This window comes from Anomaloglossus baeobatrachus, chromosome 11, assembly GCF_048569485.1.
Source record: "Anomaloglossus baeobatrachus isolate aAnoBae1 chromosome 11, aAnoBae1.hap1, whole genome shotgun sequence".
Lineage (NCBI taxonomy): Eukaryota > Metazoa > Chordata > Amphibia > Anura > Aromobatidae > Anomaloglossus > Anomaloglossus baeobatrachus.
Genome location: NC_134363.1, coordinates 87,553,596 through 87,573,283, shown reverse-complemented (window position 1 = coordinate 87,573,283; position 19,688 = coordinate 87,553,596). Strand labels below are relative to the sequence as shown.

General features: G+C 46.9%; 1 non-coding gene across 1 annotated transcript; it reads right to left on the bottom strand.

Annotated features, from left to right (window-relative positions):
• Positions 1–15,797: 15,797 nt before the first annotated feature.
• Positions 15,798–15,869, bottom strand: TRNAQ-UUG (transfer RNA glutamine (anticodon UUG)). Its single transcript has one exon. It is a non-coding gene; the product is annotated as a tRNA-Gln (tRNA).
• Between the last annotated feature and the right edge of the window lie 3,819 nt (positions 15,870–19,688).

Genomic DNA, 19,688 nt, shown 5'->3' with positions numbered 1-19,688 from the left:
GAGAGAGAAGAGAGATAAAGAAGAGAAAGAGGAGAGAGGAGAGAGAAGAGAGAGAAGAGAGAGAAGAGAGAGAAGAGAGAGAAGAGAATAGAGAGAGAAGAGAGAGAGTAGAGAGAAGAAAGAGAGGAGAGAGAAGAGAGAGAGGAAAGAGAGGAGAGCGAGAGGCAGGAGAGAGAGAGAAAGAGAGAGAGGAGATATGTCACCACTTGTCATAAGCTGAGAGGAACATGAGGCCCCTAAAAGGAATTTCAGAGCCCAAATTGTGCCCCCAACTCCCCATAACCCTGATCCCCTCCCACCACACTTACTGTATTTCTCTTGCTTTGGCAAAACTAATTGTATTTTGGTCCTGCCAAAAAGCATATTTGAATTTGAGAGAGGAGAGAGAGAGAGGAGAGAGAGAAGAGAGAGTAGAGAGAGAGGAGAGTGATAAGAGAGAGAGAGAAGAGAGAGAGAAAGAAGAGAAAGACGAGAGAGAGAGGAGAGAGAAGAGAGAGGAGAGAGAGAGAAGAGAGAAAGGGGAGAGAGACAGGAGAGAGAGAGAGAAGAAAGAGAACAGCAAGAAACAGAGAAAAGTGAGAGAAGAGAGAGAAGAGAGGGAGAAAAGAGAGAGGAGAGAGAGAAGAAAGAGAGGGGAGAGAGACAAAGAGAAGAGAGAAGAAAGAGAGAAGAGAGAGAGAAGAGAGAGAGAGAAGAGAAGAGAATAGAGAGAGAGGGATGGAAAAACCCCACTCAGGTACAAAAAAACTTTACTCAATGGTGGAGATCGCCAACCAATATGTCACCACATGTCATAAGCTGAGGGGAACATAAGGCCCCTAAAGGGACTTTCAGAGTCCAAATTTTGCCCCGAACTCCCCATAACCCTGATCCCCTCCCACCACACTTACTGTATTTCTCTTGCTTTGGCAACACTAATTGTATTTTGGTCCTGCCAATAAAGCATATTTGAATTTGAGAGAGAAGAGAAGAGAGAGAGGAGAGAGAGAAGAGAGAGAGGAGAAAGAGACAGAAGAGAAGAGAGAGAGAGAGAGAAAGAGAGAGAGGAGATATGTCACCACTCGTCATAAGCTGAGAGGAACATAAGGCCCCTAAAAGGACTTTCAGACCCAAATTGTGCCCCCATTTCCCGATAACCCTGATCCTCTCCCACCACACTTACTGTATTTCTCTTGCTTTGGCAACACTAATTGTATTTTGGTCCTGCCAATAAAGCATATTTGAATTTGAGAGAGGAGAGAGAGGAGAGAGAGAGATGAGAGAGAAGAGAGCAAAGAGAGAAGAGTGAGAGAGGAGAGAGATAAGATAGAGAGAGAGCAGAGAAAGAGAAGAGAGGCAAGAGAGAGAGAAGAGAGAGAGTGAGAGAGGAGAGAGAGAAGGAAGAGAGAAAAGAGAGAGAGGAGAGAGAAGAGAGAGAGGAGAGAGAGAGGAGAGGAGAGTGAGGAGAGAGAGAGAAGAGAGAGGAGCGAGAGAAGAGAGAGAAAGAAGAGAGAGGAGAGAGAGAGAAGAGAGAGAAGAGAATAGAGAAGAGAGAGAAGAGAATAGAGAGAGAGAAGAGAAGAGAGAAAGAGAAGAAAGAGGAAAGCGAGAGAGAGGAGAGAAGAGTGAGGAGAGAGAGAGAAGAGAGAGGAGCGAGAGAAGAGAGAGAAAGAAGAGAGAGGAGAGAGAGAGAAGAGAGAAAGAGAAGAAAGAGGAGAGAGAAGAGAGAGGAGAGAGAGGGAGAGAGGAGAGAGAAGAGAGAGAGGAGAGAGAGAAGAGAGAGGAGAGGGAGAGAAGAGAGAGAGGAGGGAGAGAAAGAAGAGAGAGAGGAGAGAGACAGTAGAGAGTGAGGGGAGAGAGAAGAGATAGAGGAGAGAGAGAGAAGAGAGGGAGGAGAGAGAAGAGAGAGAGAGGAGAAAGAGACAGGAGAGAGAGGAGAGAGAGAAGAGAGAGGAGACAGAGAAGAGAAAGAGGAGAGAGAGAAGAGAGAGAGGAGAGAGAGAAGAGAGAGAGAAGAGAGAGAGAGGACATAAAGAGAGAGAAGAGAGAGGAGAGCGAGAGAAAGAGAGAGAGGAGATATGTGACCACTTGTCATAAGCTGAGAGGAACAGAGAGAGAAGAGAGACAGGAGAGAGAAGAGTGAGAGAGGAGAGAGATGAGAGAGAGAGAAGAGAAAGAAAAGAGAGAGAGAAGAGAGAGAGAAGAGGAGAGAGAAGATGAGAGAGAGAGGATAGAGAGATCTCTGAGAGCTGCAAGATGCAATACATAGAGGACTGGAAGAGTGAATTAGAGAACTCCCAGAAACTTGCCATCTACCGGTCACTGCGGAGGGACTACACTCTGGCCCCATATCTGGAAAGGTTACGCCACCCCAAAGACAGGCAGTCCCTGAGCTTGTACAGACTGAGTGCCCACAGCCTAGAGGTGTAAACAGGGCGGCACCGACAGACATACAAGCCGCAGGAGAACAGACTGTGCCAGCACTGCCAGCAGGGGGCGCTGGAGGACGAGGCACACTTCCTGCTGCACTGTGACAAATACTCAGCAGTGAGGGCCTCCCACTTCCAGAAATTTACCTCTCATACCCCGGACCTTCCATCCATGAACGAGGACATGAAACTCCGCTTCCTACTGGGGAAAGAGAAATCAATGGTGGAGATCGCCACCCAATATGTCACCACTTGTCATAAGCTGAGGGGAACATAAGGCCCCTAAATGGTCTTTCAGAGCCCAAATTGTGCCCCCAACTCCCCATAACCCAGATCCCCTCCCACCCCACTTACTGTATTTTTCTTGCTTTGGCAACACTAATTGCATTTTGCTCCTGCCAATAAAGCATATTTGAATTTGAATTTGAGAGAGAGGAGAGAGTGAGAGAAGAGAGAGAAGAGAGAGAGGAGAGAGAGAGAAGAGAGAGAGGAGAGAGAGAAGAGAGGAGAGAGAAGAGAGAGGAGAGAGACAGGAGAGAGGAGAGAGAAGAAAGAGAGGAGAGAGGCAGAGAGAAGAGAGAGAGAAGAGAGAGAGGAGAGAGAAGAGAGGGAGGATAGAGAGAGAAGAGAGAGAGGAGAGAGGAGAGCGAGAGAGAGGAGATGAGAGAAAGAGAGAGAGAGAGAAGAGAGAGAAGAAAGAGAAAGAAGAGAGAGAGGAGAGAGAAGAGAGAAAAGAGAGAGAAGAGAGTAGAGAGAGAAGAGAGAGAGTAGAGAGAAGAGAGGGAGGAGAGAGAGAACAGTGAGAGGAGAGAGAGAAGAGAGAGAGGAAAGAGAGAAGAGAGAGGAAAAGGAGAGAGAAGAGAGACAGAGAAGAGAGAGAGGAGAGAGACACAGAGAAGAGAGAGAGAAGAGAGAGGAGAGAGAGAAGAGAAAGAGGAGAGAGAGAAGAGAGAGAGAAGAGAGAAAGAGGACAGAAAGAGAGAGAGGAGAGAGAGGGGCGAGAGAGAGATAGAGAGAAAGAGAGAAAGGAGATATGTCACCACTTGTCATAAGCTGAGAGGAACATAAGGCCCCTAAAAGGACTTTCAGAGCTCAAATTGTGCCCCCAACTCCCCCTAACCCTGATCAGCTCCCACTACACTTACTGTAGTTCTCTTGCTTTGGCAACAATAATTGTATCTAGTCCTGCCAATAAAGCATATTTGAATTTGAATTTGAGAGAGAAGAGAGGGAGAGAAAGATATAAGGTATATCGACCAAATATGACATCCTTAGTTATCAGCAGCTGGAACATTCAAGGATTGAATGCCTCAGATTTTGGATTCAAGACAATTTACCCAGACTTCAAACAAAGGCTAAAGAACATTGACATCCAGATCCTTCTGAAGACATGGGCACAGACAGAAAAGGAATCCCTGGCACCCATAGGATATAGGGAATTTTCTGTCTCCGCCCAGAAAAACAAGAACACCAAATAGGGCCGCTGCTCAGGGGGCATACTAATATGGTACACGGAGGAGATCAAAGATCACATCAAGGCAGTAAAAAGAGGAGAAAGCCATATCTGGATGAGGATAGGCAGCTCCATCCTCACCTCTCAGCAGGACATTTACCTCTGCGCAGCCTACATCCCTCCATCAGAATCCCCGTACTATAAGACGGACATCTATGAGGACCTACGGAGGGAAGTAGCCCAGTTCCAGTCCAAGGGCAGAGTTCTCATCTGTGGAGACCTCAATGCCAGGACGGGTACAGAGAAGGACTACCTGTCACCTGACGGAAATGCATATGTAATGGGAAAGGGGCCCTTCTACAGAGACTCAGTACAGACAGCAAGAAACAGCTACGACAGAGTGGTGAATAAAAGCGGCCGAACCCTGTTGGACCTGTGTCAGAGCTTGGGGTTATATATAGTGAATGGGCGCATCAGGGAGGACTCATTAGGGAGATTTACACTAAACTCCCACATGGGCAGCAGAGTGGTGGATTATGCAATAACAGACATGGACCCAGCAAAAATAAATGCCTTCATAGTCACCCCTGAAACTCACCTGTCAGACCACAACCGGACACTGCTGTACATGAGATCCATGGACAAGCAACACACAGATAAGCCCCACCTGACCGGTCTCCACAACCTGCCACCATTCTACAAATGGCCTAAACAGTTATCCACTGAATACACCAACATGAGCAACAGAGCCGAGATCCAAGAGCTACTTTTAAATTTCAACACAAGACGCTATATATCAAACCAGCAAGGAGTCAACCGGGCAGTGAATGACTTTAACAACATCCTATATATCATGGCAGAGCTAGCAGGCATCAGAAAGACCAACCCCAAGAAACCTTCAAACAAACAAGGCCAAAAATGGTTCAACAAAGAATGCAAGTCACTACGCAACTCCCTAATGGTAGCCTCAAACCAAAAACACAGAGATCCCAAAAACAGGGACCTAAAAGCGGCTCATGACACCCTACAGAGGCAATACAAGCGCATTATCAAGGAGAAAAAAAAGAGTCACATCTCCCAATAACTACAGAAGCTTGAAGACTCCCTCCAGAATAACTCATTCCAGAAAAGCTGGAGTCATATCGGCACAAAGTCCAAGCATACAGTTAGGTCCAGAAATATTTGGACAGTGACACAATTTTCGCGAGTTGGGCTCTGCATGCCACCACATTGGATTTGAAATGAAACCTCTACAACAGAATTCAAGTGCAGATTGTAATGTTTAATTTGAAGGTTTGAACAAAAATATCTGATAGAAATTGTAGGAATTGTACACATTTCTTTACAAACACTCCACATTTTAGGAGGTCAAAAGTAATTGGACAGATAAACCAAACCCAAACAAAATATTTTGATTTTCAATATTTTGTTGCGAATCCTTTGGAGGCAATCACTGCCTTAAGTATGGAACCCATGGACATCACCAAACGCTGGGTTTCCTCCTTCTTAATGCTTTGCCAGGCCTTTACAGCTGCAGCCTTCAGGTCTTGCTTGTTTGTGGGTCTTTCCGTCTTAAGTCTGGATTTGAGCAAGTGAAATGCATGCTCAATTGGGTTAAGATCTGGTGATTGACTTGGCCATTGCAGAATGTTCCACTTTTTTGCACTCATGAACTCCTGGGTAGCTTTGGCTGTATGCTTGGGGTCATTGTCCATCTGTACTATGAAGCACCGTCCGATCAACTTTGCGGCATTTGGCTGAATCTGGGCTGGAAGTATATCCCGGTACACTTCAGAATTCATCCGGCTACTCTTGTCTGCTGTTATGTCATCAATAAACACAAGTGACCCAGTGCCATTGAAAGCCATGCATGCCCATGCCATCACGTTGCCTCCACCATGTTACAGAGGATGTGGTGTGCCTTGGATCATGTGCCGTTCCCTTTCTTCTCCAAACTTTGTTCTTCCCATCATTCTGGTACAGGTTGATCTTTGTCTCATCTGTCCATAGAATACTTTTCCAGAACTGAGCTGGCTTCATGAGGTGTTTTTCATCAAATTTAACTCTGGCCTGTCTATTTTTGGAATTGATGAATGGTTTGCATCTAGATGTGAACCCTTTGTATTTACTTTCATGGAGTCTTCTCTTTACTGTTGACTTAGAGACAGATACACCTACTTCACTGAGAGTGTTCTGGACTTCAGTTGATGTTGTGAACGGGTTCTTCTTCACCAAAGAAAGTATGCGGCGATCATCCACCACTGTTGTCATCCGTGGACGCCCAGGCCTTTTTGAGTTCCCAAGCTCACCAGTCAATTCCTTTTTTCTCAGAATGTACCCGACTGTTGAGTTTGCTACTCCAAGCATGTCTGCTATCACTCTGATGGATTTTTTCTTTTTTTTCAGCCTCAGGATGTTCTGCTTCACCTCAATTGAGAGTTCCTTAGACCGCATGTTGTCTGGTCACAGCAACAGCTTCCAAAGGCAAAACCACACACCTGTAATCAACCCCAGACCTTTTAACTACTTCATTGATTACAGGTTAACGAGGAAGACGCCTTCAGAGTTAATTGCAGCCCTTAGAGTCCCTTGTCCAATTACTTTTGGTCCCTTGAAAAAGAGGAGGCTATGTATTACAGAGCTATGATTCCTAAACCCTTTCTCCGATTTGGATGTAAAAACTCTCATATTGCAGCTGGGAGTGTGCACTTTCAGCCCATATTATATATATAATTGTATTTCTGAACATGTTTTTGTAAACAGCTAAAATAACAAAACTTGTGTCACTGTCCAAATATTTCTGGACCTAACTGTAGCACCCTCCACATCCAAAATGGCAATATCTGGCACAGCTACTTCAAAGGCCTCTACCAGAATATCCCAGAAGAAGACCTAACCCCAGAACAGGAGCACCTAACCACTAAACTCAGGGACATGGAGGAGACAATCAAAGGTTTCCAAAATCCTCTGGACATACCAATCAGGGTGCTGGAAATAAAAGACAGAATCAAATTTATGAAATGCAAGAAGGCCGCAGGCAGTGACGGTATCCTGCCAGAGATGATACATGCAGCACTGGCTAAACTATTCACCCACGTCCTGAGTGCCGGCTACTTCCCAAAGAGCTGGAATCAAGGTCTCATAACGCCCATCTACAAGAATGGAGACCGATATGATCCAGCAAACTACAGAGGGATCTGTGTTAACAGCATTCTGGGAAAACTGTTTAACAGCATTATTAATAAAAGGATCATCACCTTCCTCACCCAGCGGGACACCCTCAGCAGAAGCCAAGCTCGGTTGATGCCAAACCATCACACCACGGACCACATTTACACCCTGCAAAGCCTCATCAAGAACCACGTCCATGGCAAAAAACAGGGGAAAATATTCGCATGTTTTTTGGACTTCAAGGAGGCCTTTGACTCAGTGTGGCACTCTGGCCTGTTCCTTAAACTCCTGGAGAGTGGAATAGGTGTCAGAACCTACGACGTGATCAAGAGCTCATACACTGAGAACCGTTGCAGCGTCAAGGTTAACGGAAAGAGGATGGCCTTCTTCCGGCAGTGCCGTGGGGTAAGACAGGGCTGCAGCCTGAGCCCAACTCTATTCAATATCTACATAAATGGACTGGCCTCAGCCTTGGAATCCTCCCCTGCTCCAGGTCTCAACTTGCATGACCGAGAGGTGAAATCCTTCTGTACGCAGATGACCGTCAGCTGCTTTCCCCATCTGAGAAAGGCCCAAAGATAGCCTGGCTGTGCTAGAAACATTCAGCACCACATGGGCTTTGCCCATCAACCAAAAGAAGACCAAAGTCATGGTGTTTCAGAAGAGGAAGTATAACAAAATCTTCACTCCCTCCCTCACACTAAATGGCACCACGCTGGAGAAGACCAGCAGCTATACCTACCTCGGTCTGGAGCTAAGCCAAACCGGTAGCCTTAAGCAAGCAGCAGAGACCCTGAAAGGGAAAGCATGCAGAACCTTTTATGCTAACAGAAGACAACTGTACCACCGCAAACCACCGGTGGAAGTCTGGCTCAAGATATTCAACAGTGTCATAACACCTATACTGCTGTATGGCAGCGAGGTATGAGGCCCAGTGACCTATCCAGACCAAACAAAGTGGGATTCCAGCCCAACTGAAGTCTTCCATCTGGAGTTCTGCAAATATTTCCTCCAAGTTCATCGCAGCACCTCAAACATAGCCTGTCAGGCAGAGATGGGTCGATCCCCTTATGGCTCAGTATACACAAGCGGGCACTATCACACCAGGCACACATACAGAACAGCAACCCCAGCTCCTACCATCATAAAGCCCTGCTGAGCCAGAGCCCAGAGCAAGCCATTAACCCCGGCAGCCAGTACAGCCAAAGTCAGCAACACCCCCTGACAAAAGCCCAAATAAAAGAGATCTCAGAGAGCTGCAAGATGCAATACGTCGAGGATTGGAAGAGTGAATTAGAGAACTCCCAGAAACTCACCATCTACCGGTCACTGCAGAAGGACTACACTCTGGCCCCATATCTGGAAAGGTTACGCCACCCCAAAGACAGGCAGACCCTGAGCCCGTACAGACTGAGTGCCCACAGCCTAGAGGTGGAAACCGGGCAGCACTGAAAGACATACCAGCCACGGGAGAGAAGACTGTGCCAGTACTGCCAGAAGGGGGCCCTGGAGGACGAGGTGCATTTCCTGCTTCACTGTAACAAATACTCAGCAGTGAGGGCCTCCCACTTACAGATACTTACCGCTCATACTCCGGAATTTCCATTCATGGACGAGGAGAGGAAACTCCGAATCATACTGGGGGAAGAAGAATCAATGGTGGAGATCGCCGCCCAATATGTCATCACATGTCATAAGATGAGGGGTACTAAAGACCTCCAAATGGACCATCATTCCCCAAATTGTGGCCCCAACACCCCATCCCCACAAGCTTAACCCACTCCCTTGTCACACTTCTTTTTTTGCTTTGGCAATGCTAATAGTTTTTTGGTCCTGACAATAAAGCCTATTTGATTTGATTTTAGAGAGAGAGAGGAGACAGAGAGAAGAGAGAGAGGAGAGAGAGGAGTGAGAGAGGAGAGAGAGAAGAGAGAGAGAAGAGAGAGGAGAGAGAGGAGACAGAGAGAAGAAAGAGAAGGGAGAGAGACAGAGAAGAGAGAGAGAGAGGAGGGAGAGGAGAGAGAGGAGAGCAAGAGAGAAGAGAGCAGAGAGAGGAGAGAGAGAGGAGAGAGAGAAGAGAGAGAGAAGAGTGAGAGAGGAGAGGGATAAGAGAGAGAGAAGAGAAGAGAGAGGAGGGAGAGAAGAGAGATAGAGAGGACAGAAAGAGAGAGGAGAGAGAGAGAAGAGAGAGAGGAGAGCAAGAGAGAGGAGATCAAAGAGAGGAGAGAGAGGAGAGAGAGAGGAGAGAGAGAAGACAGAAGATTGAGAGAGAGAGAGAGGAGAGAGAGAAGAGAGAGATAAGAGAGAGAGAAGAGAAGAGAGAGAGGAGAGAGAGATAGGAGAGAGAAGAGAGAGGAGAGAAGAGAGAGAGCAGAGAGAGAGAACAACAACCCCAGCTCCCACCATTATAAAGCCCTGCTGAGCCAGAGTCCAGAGCAAGCTGGGAACCCCGGCAGCCAGTACAGCCAAAGTCCGCAACAAACCCTGAGAAAAGCCTAAATAAAAGAGATGTCAGAGCGCTGCAAGATGCAATACATAGAGGATTGGAAGAGTGAATTAGAGAACTCCCAGAAACTCACCATCTACCGGTCACTGCGGAGGGACTACAATCTGGCCCCATATCTGGAAAGGTTATGCCACCCCATAGACAGGCAGACCCTGACTCTATACAGACTGAGTGCCCACAGCCTAGAGGTGGAAACAGGGCGGCACCGACAGACATACAAGCCACGGGAGAAAAGACTATGCCAGCACTGCCAGCAGGGGGCTCTGGAGGACGAGGTGCATTTCCTGCTGCACTGTGACAAATACTCAGCAGTGAGGATCTCCTACTTCCAGAAATTTACCTCTCATACCCCAGACTTTCCATCCAAGGACGAGGAGATGAAACTCCGCATTTTACTGGGGGAAGAAGAATCAATGGTGGAGATTGCCGCCCAATATGTCACCACTTGTCATAAGCTGAGGAGAACATAAGGCCCCTAAAAGGACTCTCAGAGCCCAAATTGTGCTCCTAACTCCCTATAGTCTTGATCCCACCACACTTACTGTATTTCTCTTGCTTTGTGTACAGAAAATCCTCAAGTCTAATAAAATATCATCTTTATTCAAAAATATTAAAAAGTTATTAAATTACACCCAGTGCCAATGAACATATAAGGGAACAAATTGAGGGTACTAGATATATGGGATCCGTATAGTGCCCTATGGGATCTTATTCCTGCCTGACAACGGAGGGTATGACACCATAGCTTTTTTGGGCGCCCCCGTTCCGCGTCGGCTGTTCCTCACTGTACCCTAAGATTTTGCAGTGAATTAAATTATTATACTTAAAGATTGCCACATTTGTGTCTTTAGAACATGAGATTTGCACAAACAGGTCACTGATGAGTGATCAAAATTCAATTACATGCAAAAATGATGCTCGCAGACCACAGACACACACAATGTACGGGGGAAGTTTATTAGGATTTTCTGTACACTCAGTTTGTCCGCATTGTTTATAGTTTTGTTCTAAATTTCTCTTGCTTTGGCAACACTAACTGTATTTTGGTCCTGCCAATAAAGCATATTTGAATGTGAATTTGAGAAGAGAGAGAGGAGGGAGAGAGGAAAGAGAGAAGAAAGAGAGAGAGGACAGGGAGAGAGAGAGAGGAGAGAGAGAAAGAGAGAGAGGAGAGAGAGGAGAGAGAAAGGAGAGAGAGGAGAGAGAGAAGAGAGAGAAGAGAGAGAGTAGAGTGAGACAGAGAGAAGAGAGAGAGAGAAGAGAGAGGAAAGAGAGGAGAGAGAGAAGAGAGGAGAGGGAAAGAGGAGAGAGAGGAGAGAGAAAGAAGAGAAAGAGAGGGGAGAAAGAAACAAAAAAGAGAGAGGAGAGAGTGAGAAGGGAGAGAGGAGAGAGAGGAGAGCGAGAGAGGAGAGGAGAGAGAGGAGAGAGAGGACAGAGAGAGAAACAGAGAGAGGAGAGAGAGAAGAGAGAGGGAGAGAAGTGAGAGGAGAGCGAGGGAGAGGAGAGAGAGGAGAGAGAGAGGAGAGAGAGAAGAGAAGGAGGAGAGAGAGAATAGGGAGAGAGTAAAGAGAGAGAAGAGAAAGAGAAGAGTGAGAGAGAGAGGAGAGAGAGAAGAGATAGGAGAGAGTGAGAAGGGAGAGAGGAGAGAGAGGAGAGAGGAGAGGAAAGAGAGGAGAGAGAGGAGAGAGAGGAGAGAGAGGACAGAGAGAAACAGAGAGAGGAGAGAGAGAAGAGAGAGGGAGAGAAGTGAGAGGAGAGCGAGGGAGAGGAGAGAGAGGAGAGAGAGGAGAGAGAGAAGAGAAGGAGGAGAGAGAGAATAGAGAGAGAGGAAAGAGAGAAGAGAAAGAGAAGAGTGAGAGAGAGAGGAGAGAGAGAAGAGAGAGGAGAGAGAGAAGAGAGAAAGGAGAGAGAGGAGAGGGAGAGGAGAGAGAGAAGAAAGAGAGAAGAGAGAGAGGAGAGAGAAGAGAGAGAAGAGAGAAAGGCGAGAGAGAAGAGAAAGAAGAGAGAGGAGAGACAGAGTGAAGAGAGATGGAGAGAGAGAAGAGAGAGAAGAGAGAGAGGAGAGGAGAGAGAGGAGAGAGGGGAGGGAGAGGACAGAGAAAGAGAGAGGAGAGTGAGAAGAGAGAGTGAGAAAAGAGAGAGAGGAGAGAGAAAAGAAAGAGAAGAGAGAGAAGAGAAAAGAGAGAGAAGAGAGAAGAGAGTGAGACAGAGAGAGAAGAGAGAGAGAGAGAGAGGAGAGAGAGGAGAGGGAAGAGATAGAAGAAAGAGAGAGAGGAGAGAGAGAGGTGAGAGGAGATGGAGAGAGAGAATAGAGAGAGAGGATAGAGAGAGAGAAGAGAGAGAGGAGAGAGAGCAGAGAGAGAGGAGAGATAAGAGAAAGAGAAGAGAGAGAGGAGAGTGAGACAGAGAGAAGAGAGCGGAAAGAGAGGAGAGAGAGAAGAGAGAGGAGAGGGAAAGTGGAGAGAGAGAGGAGAGAGAGAAGAAAGAAAGAGGGGAGAAAGAAACAGGAGATAGAGAGGAGAGAGTGAGAGGAGAGAGAGGAGAGCGAGAGAGGAGAGGAGAGAGAGAGGAGAGAGAGGACAGAGAGAAAGAGAGAGGAGAGAGAGAAGAAAGAGGGAAAGAAGTGAGAGGAGAGCGAGGGAGAGGAGAGAGAGGAGAGAGAAGCGAGAAGAGATGCGAGAGAGAGGAGAGAGAGAGAGAAGAGAGAGGAGAGAGAAGAGGAGAGAGAGAGAGAGAGGAGAGAGAGAAGACAGTATGAGAGAGAAAGAGGAGAGAGAAGAGAGAGAGGAGAGATGAGAGAGAAGAGAGAGAGTGACAGAGAGAAGAGAGAGAGAAGAGAGAGAGAATAGAGAAGAGAGAGAGGAGAGAGAGAAGAGAGTGAGGAGAGAGAGGAACGAGAGAAGAGAGAAAGGGAGAGAAAGAGAGAGAGTGGAGGGGAGAGAGAGGAGAGAGAGGAAAGGGAGAGAGAAGAGAGTGAGAGAGAAGAGAAGAGTGAGAGAGAAGAGAGTGAGAGAAGAGAGAGAGGAGAGAGAGGAGAGAGAGAACCTGTGCCGGAGCTTGGGGCTGCATATACTGAACGGGCGCACCAGGGGGGACTCATTAGGGAGATTTACACTAAACTCCCACACGGGCAGTAGTGTAGTGGATTATGCCATAACAGACATGGACCCAGCAAACATGAATGCCTTCATAGTCACCCCCGACACCCACATGTCAGACCACAACCAGACACTGCTGTACCTGAGATCCACGGACAAGTCACCCACACAAAAGCCCCACTTGAGCGGTCTCCACAATTTGCCACCATCCTTCAAGTGGTCCAAACAGTTAGCCATTGAATACACCAACACGACCAACAGAACAGAGATTAAAGAGCTGCTTGTAAACTTTCACACAAAATCCTATACATCAAACCAGCAAGGGGTCAACCTGGCAGTAAACGACTTTAATAACATCCTATATACCATGGCAGAGCTAGCAGGCCTCAGAAGGACCAACTCCAAGAGACCTACAAATAAACAAGGCCAAAAATGGTTTGATAAAGAATGCAAGACACTGCGCAACTCCCTAAGGATAGCCTCAAATCAAAAACACAGAGACCGGACAACAAGGAGCTAAGAGTGGTCCATGACACCCTACAGAGGCAATACAAGCGAACCCTCAAGGAGAAAAAACAAAAGCACATCTCCCACAAACTGCAGCAGCTCGAAGACTCCCTCCAGGATAACTCATTCTGGGAGACATGGAGCCATATCGGTACAAGTCCCAAGCAAAGTACCCTCCACATTCAAAATGGCAACATCTGGCACAGCTACTTCAAGGGCCTCTACAAGAATATCCCAGAAGACGACCTAACCCCAGAACAAGAGCATATAATGACTAAACTGAGGGACATGGAGGAGACAATCAAGGACTTTCAAAATCCTCTGGACATACCAATCAGTGTGCTGGAAATAAAAGACAGAATCAAACTGCTAAAATCTAAGAAGGCCGCGGGCAGTGACGGCATCCTGCCAGAGATGATCAAATACAGTTCCCCAGATATTCATGCAGCACTGGCTAAACTATTCACCCACGTCCTGAGTGCCGGCTACTTCCCTCAAAGCTGGAATCAAGGTCTCATAACGCCCATCTACAAGGATGGAGACCGATATGACCCAGCAAACTACAGAGGGATCTGTGTCAACAGCATTCTGGGAAAACTGTTTAACAGCATCATTAATAAAAGGATTATCGCCTTCCTCACCCAGGGTGACGTCCTCAGCAGAAGCCAAGCTGGGTTCATGCCAAACCACCGCACCACGGACCACATTTACACCCTGCAAAGCCTCATCAAGACCCACGTCCACGACAAAAAACAGGGGAAAATATTTGCATGTTTCGTGGACTTCAAAAAGGCCTTTGACTCAGTGTGGCATCCAGGCCTGTTCCTGAAACTCCTGGAGAGCGGAATAGGTGGCAGGACCTACGACGTGATCAAGAGCTCATACACTGAGAACCGGTGCAGCGTGAAGGTGAACGGAAAGAGGACGGCTTTCTTCCGACAGGGCCATGGGGTCAGACAGGGCTGCAGCCTGAGTCCAACTCTATTCAACATCTATATAAATGGACTAGCAACAGCTCTAGAGTCCTCCCCCACTCCAGGCCTCAGTCTGCATGACCGAGAGGTGAAGTTCCTGCTGTACGCAGATGACCTCCTGCTACTCTCCCCAACTGAAAGAGGCCTCCAAGATAGCCTGGCAGTACTGGAAACATTCAGCACCACATGGGCGCTTCCCATCAACCAAAAGAAGACCAAAGTCATGGTGTTTCAGAAGAGGAACCAGAACAAAATAAACACTCCCTCCTTCACATTAAATGGCTCCACGCTGGAGAACACCAGCAGCTACACCTACCTCGGTCTGGAGCTAAGCAATAACGGGAGCCTCAAGCAAGCAGCAGAAGCCCTGAAAGGAAAAGCATGCAGAACCTTCTATGCCATCAGAAGACAACTGTACCACCTCAAACCACCTGTGAGAGTCTGGCTCAAGATATTTGACAGCGTCATCACCCCTATACTGCTATATGGCAGCGAGGTATGGGGCCCAGTGACCTACCCAGACCACACAAAGTGGGATTCCAGCCCTACCGAAGTCTTCCACATGGAGTTCTGTAAATATCTCCTCCAAGTCCATCGCAGCACCTCAAACATAGCCTGTAGGACAGAGCTGGGCCGATTCCCCTTATGGTTCACTATACACAAGAGGGCGCTATCACACCAGGCACACACACAGAACAGCAACCCCAGCTCCTACCATCATAAAGCCCTGCTGAGCCGGAGCCCAGAGCAAGCCAGGAACCCCGGCAGCCAGTCCAGCCAAAGTCAGCAACACCCCCTGACAAAAGCCCAAATAAAAGAGATCTCAGAGAGCTGCAAGATGCAATACATAGAGGACTGGAAGAGTGAATTAGAGAACTCCCAGAAACTCACCATCTACCGGTCACTGCGGAGGGACTACACTCTGGCCCCATATCTGGAAAGGCTACGCCACCCCAAAGACAGGCAGACCCTGAGCCTGTACAGACTGAGTGCCCACAGCCTAGAGGTGGAAACAGGGCGGCACCGACAGACATACAAGCCGCGAGAGAACAGACTGTGCCAGCACTGCCAGCAGGGGGCTCTGGAGGACGAGACACATTTCCTACTGCACTGTGACAAATACTCAGCAGTGAGGGGCTCCCACTTCCAGAAATTTACCACCCATAGCCCGGGCTTTCCATCCATGGATGAGGACATGAAACTCCGCTTCCTACTGGGGGAAGAGGAATCAATGGTGGAGATCGCCGCCCAATATGTCACCACATGTCATAAGCTGAGGGGAACCTAAGACCCCTAAATGGACTGTCAGAGCCCAAATTGTGCCCCCCAACTCCCCATAACCCTGATCCCCTCCCACCACACTTACTGTATTTCTCTTGCTTTGGCAACACTAATTGTATTTTGGTCCTGCCAATAAAGCATATTTGAATTTGAATTTGAATTTCCTCCCACTTGTTAGATGGCGTTGGCCATGGGATTCAAATGGATCATACTATGGATTCTTTGACCAATCACGTGTTCTGCTCATGGTCAAAGAAACAATTTAAGTGTATATTGGATCTTTTGTTTTTTGTTTCAGAATGTGAATTTTAACTCTTATTTAATGTTAAACTTAGAAAGTAGATAAGAGAACTCTGTTGTCAGCAGAAAACTTAATTTTTCGAACATATAGATTTGCACAGGCTCCACTGAGATTTGAGCTCAGATCACTGGATTCAAAGTCCAGAGTGCTAACCATTACACCATGGAACCAGTGACATCCTATGGAATGCTTGATTTTCTTGTGGAAAAACGAGGAAAAAAAGTTTTAATAAAATCATTGATCAGTGAAAACATGCTCTAAATCTGCATTTTGAATCTACAATGAATATCCAATGATAAACTAATATATCTTCCCCTTTTACTCCACAAATTTTCCTAGAGTACCATAACTTCACAACAAGAAAAAATTCAAAATGTTCATGGAAACTGGCTAATACATAGTGTGCTGGATTTTCAACCTTGTACGAGGGAGAGAAAAAAATTACAAAACTTATACTGTTAGCAAGCATCTTACACAAAAGTCACAGTAGATTTTCTATTGTATGGTGAAATTTTCCTTCCGAGTGATAACTAAAGCAGACACAAATTGAACGCACGACCCAGTATGACAGAGAGAGAGAGAGAGAGAGAGAGAGAGAGAGAGAGAAAACTGCTGAACCTGTGCCGGAGCTTGGGGCTGCATATACTGAACGGGCGCACCAGGGGGGACTCATTAGGGAGATTTACACTAAACTCCCACACGGGCAGTAGTGTAGTGGATTATGCCATAACAGACATGGACCCAGCAAACATGAATGCCTTCATAGTCACCCCCGACACCCACATGTCAGACCACAACCAGACACTGCTGTACCTGAGATCCACGGACAAGTCACCCACACAAAAGCCCCACTTGAGCGGTCTCCACAATTTGCCACCATCCTTCAAGTGGTCCAAACAGTTAGCCATTGAATACACCAACACGACCAACAGAACAGAGATTAAAGAGCTGCTTGTAAACTTTCACACAAAATCCTATACATCAAACCAGCAAGGGGTCAACCTGGCAGTAAACGACTTTAATAACATCCTATATACCATGGCAGAGCTAGCAGGCCTCAGAAGGACCAACTCCAAGAGACCTACAAATAAACAAGGCCAAAAATGGTTTGATAAAGAATGCAAGACACTGCGCAACTCCCTAAGGATAGCCTCAAATCAAAAACACAGAGACCCGGACAACAAGGAGCTAAGAGTGGTCCATGACACCCTACAGAGGCAATACAAGCGAACCCTCAAGGAGAAAAAACAAAAGCACATCTCCCACAAACTGCAGCAGCTCGAAGACTCCCTCCAGGATAACTCATTCTGGGAGACATGGAGCCATATCGGTACAAGTCCCAAGCAAAGTACCCTCCACATTCAAAATGGCAACATCTGGCACAGCTACTTCAAGGGCCTCTACAAGAATATCCCAGAAGACGACCTAACCCCAGAACAAGAGCATCTAATGACTAAACTGAGGGACATGGAGGAGACAATCAAGGACTTTCAAAATCCTCTGGACATACCAATCAGTGTGCTGGAAATAAAAGACAGAATCAAACTGCTAAAATCTAAGAAGGCCGCGGGCAGTGACGGCATCCTGCCAGAGATGATCAAATACAGTTCCCCAGATATTCATGCAGCACTGGCTAAACTATTCACCCACGTCCTGAGTAGAGTTGAGCGCGGTTCGTGGTTCGTGGTTCTCCAGTTCGCGGCTCGAGTGATTTTGGGGCATGTTCTAGATCGAACTAGAACTCGAGCTTTTTGCAAAAGCTCGGTAGTTCTAGAAACGTTCGAGAACGGTTCTAGCAGCCAAAAAACAGCTAAATCATAGCTTGGTTTCTGCTGTAATAGTGTAAGTCACTCTGTGAATCAAACTATTATCACATTTCAGTGTATAGTGTGCGTGAACAGCGCCTTCAGATCACTGCTGTTTCTATAATGGCGATCGCCATTTTTTTTTTTTTTTTTTCTTGTCTTCCTTCCCTAAGCGCGCGCGTCTTGTGGGGCGGGCCAGCATGTCAGCCAATCCCAGACACACACACAGCTAAGTGGACTTTGAGCCAGAGAAGCAACGGCATGTGTGATAGGATCTGCATGTCACATGTCCCTGCATTATAAAACCGGACATTTTCTTCACGGACGCCATTATCTGCCTTCTGCGTCTTTGGTGTCAGACATCACTGTCGCAGCTCCGTCTTCCTGAGTCCTATAGCCGATACAGCTGTATGCGCTGCATACACAGCGTTAGACAGCTTAGGGAGAGCACTTTATAGCAGTCCTTTTAAGGGCTCCAACCGGCAGGGTCAGAGAGCCATAGGTGACAGGTCCTGCAAACAGCAACAGCGTCTGTGTAGCCCAGGTCAGGGATTTCCTACCTGCATTTCACCATTAGGAGGGAATAGAAAGGCAGGCTTCCATTCCTCTACCCAGAGCACCACAATCCTGCCACTGTACCCTCTTGTCCTCTGCACACTCCAACTGATAACTAAGCCATTATACTAGCAAACACTCAGTGTACCTAGTGGCATCCTATACGTGGCTATTGGACTTTGCTATAGTCCCACTAGTGCAAAGACATTTGCAGAGCGCGTCTGCCTGCATTGCACACTACAACTCATTCTAACCAAGCCATTATACTAGCAAACACTCAGTGTACCTAGTGGCATCCTATACGTGGCTATTGGACTTTGCTATAGTCCCACTAGTGCAAAGACATTTGCAGAGCGCGTCTGCCTGCATTGCACACTACAACTCATTCTAACCAAGCCATTATACTAGCAAACACTCAGTGTACCTAGTGGCATCCTATACGTGGCTATTGGACTTTGCTATAGTCCCACTAGTGCAAAGACATTTGCAGAGCGCGTCTGCCTGCATTGCACACTCCAACTCATTAAAACCAAGCCATTATACTAGCAAACACTCAGTGTACCTAGTGGCATCCTATACGTGGCTATTGGACTTTGCTATAGTCCCACTAGTGCAAAGACATTTGCATAGCGCGTCTGCCGGCATTGCACACTCAAACTCATTTTAACTAAGCCATTATACTAGCAAACACTCAGTGTACCTAGTGGCATCCTATACGTGGCTATTGGACTTTGCTATAGTCCCACTAGTGCAAAGACATTAGCAGAGCACATCTGCCTGCATTGCACACTACAACTCATTCTAACCAAGCCATTATACTAGCAAACACTCAGTGTACCTAGTGGCATCCTATACGTGGCTATTGGACTTTGCTATAGTCCCACTAGTGCAAAGACATTTGCATAGCGCGTCTGCCTGCATTGCACACTCAAACTCATTTTAACTAAGCCATTATACTAGCAAACACTCAGTGTACCTAGTGGCATCCTATACGTGGCTATTGGACTTTGCTATAGTCCCACTAGTGCAAAGACATTAGCAGAGCACATCTGCCTGCATTGCACACTACAACTCATTCTAACCAAGCCATTATACTAGCAAACACTCAGTGTACCTAGTGGCATCCTATACGTGGCTATTGGACTTTGCTATAGTCCCACTAGTGCAAAGACATTTGCAGAGCGCGTCTGCCTGCATTGCACACTCCAACTCATTAAAACCAAGCCATTATACTAGCAAACACTCAGTGTACCTAGTGGCATCCTATACGTGGCTATTGGACTTTGCTATAGTCCCACTAGTGCAAAGACATTTGCATAGCGCGTCTGCCTGCATTGCACACTCAAACTCATTTTAACTAAGCCATTATACTAGCAAACACTCAGTGTACCTAGTGGCATCCTATACGTGGCTATTGGACTTTGCTATAGTCCCACTAGTGCAAAGATATTAGCAGAGCACATCTGCCTGCATTGCACACTCCAACTTTTTTAAACTAAGCAATTTTACTAGCAAACACTCAGTGTACCTAGTGGCATCCTAAACGTGGCTATTGGACTTTGCTATAGTCCCACTAGTGCAAAGACATTTGCAGAGCACGTCTGCCTGCATTGCACACTACAACTCATT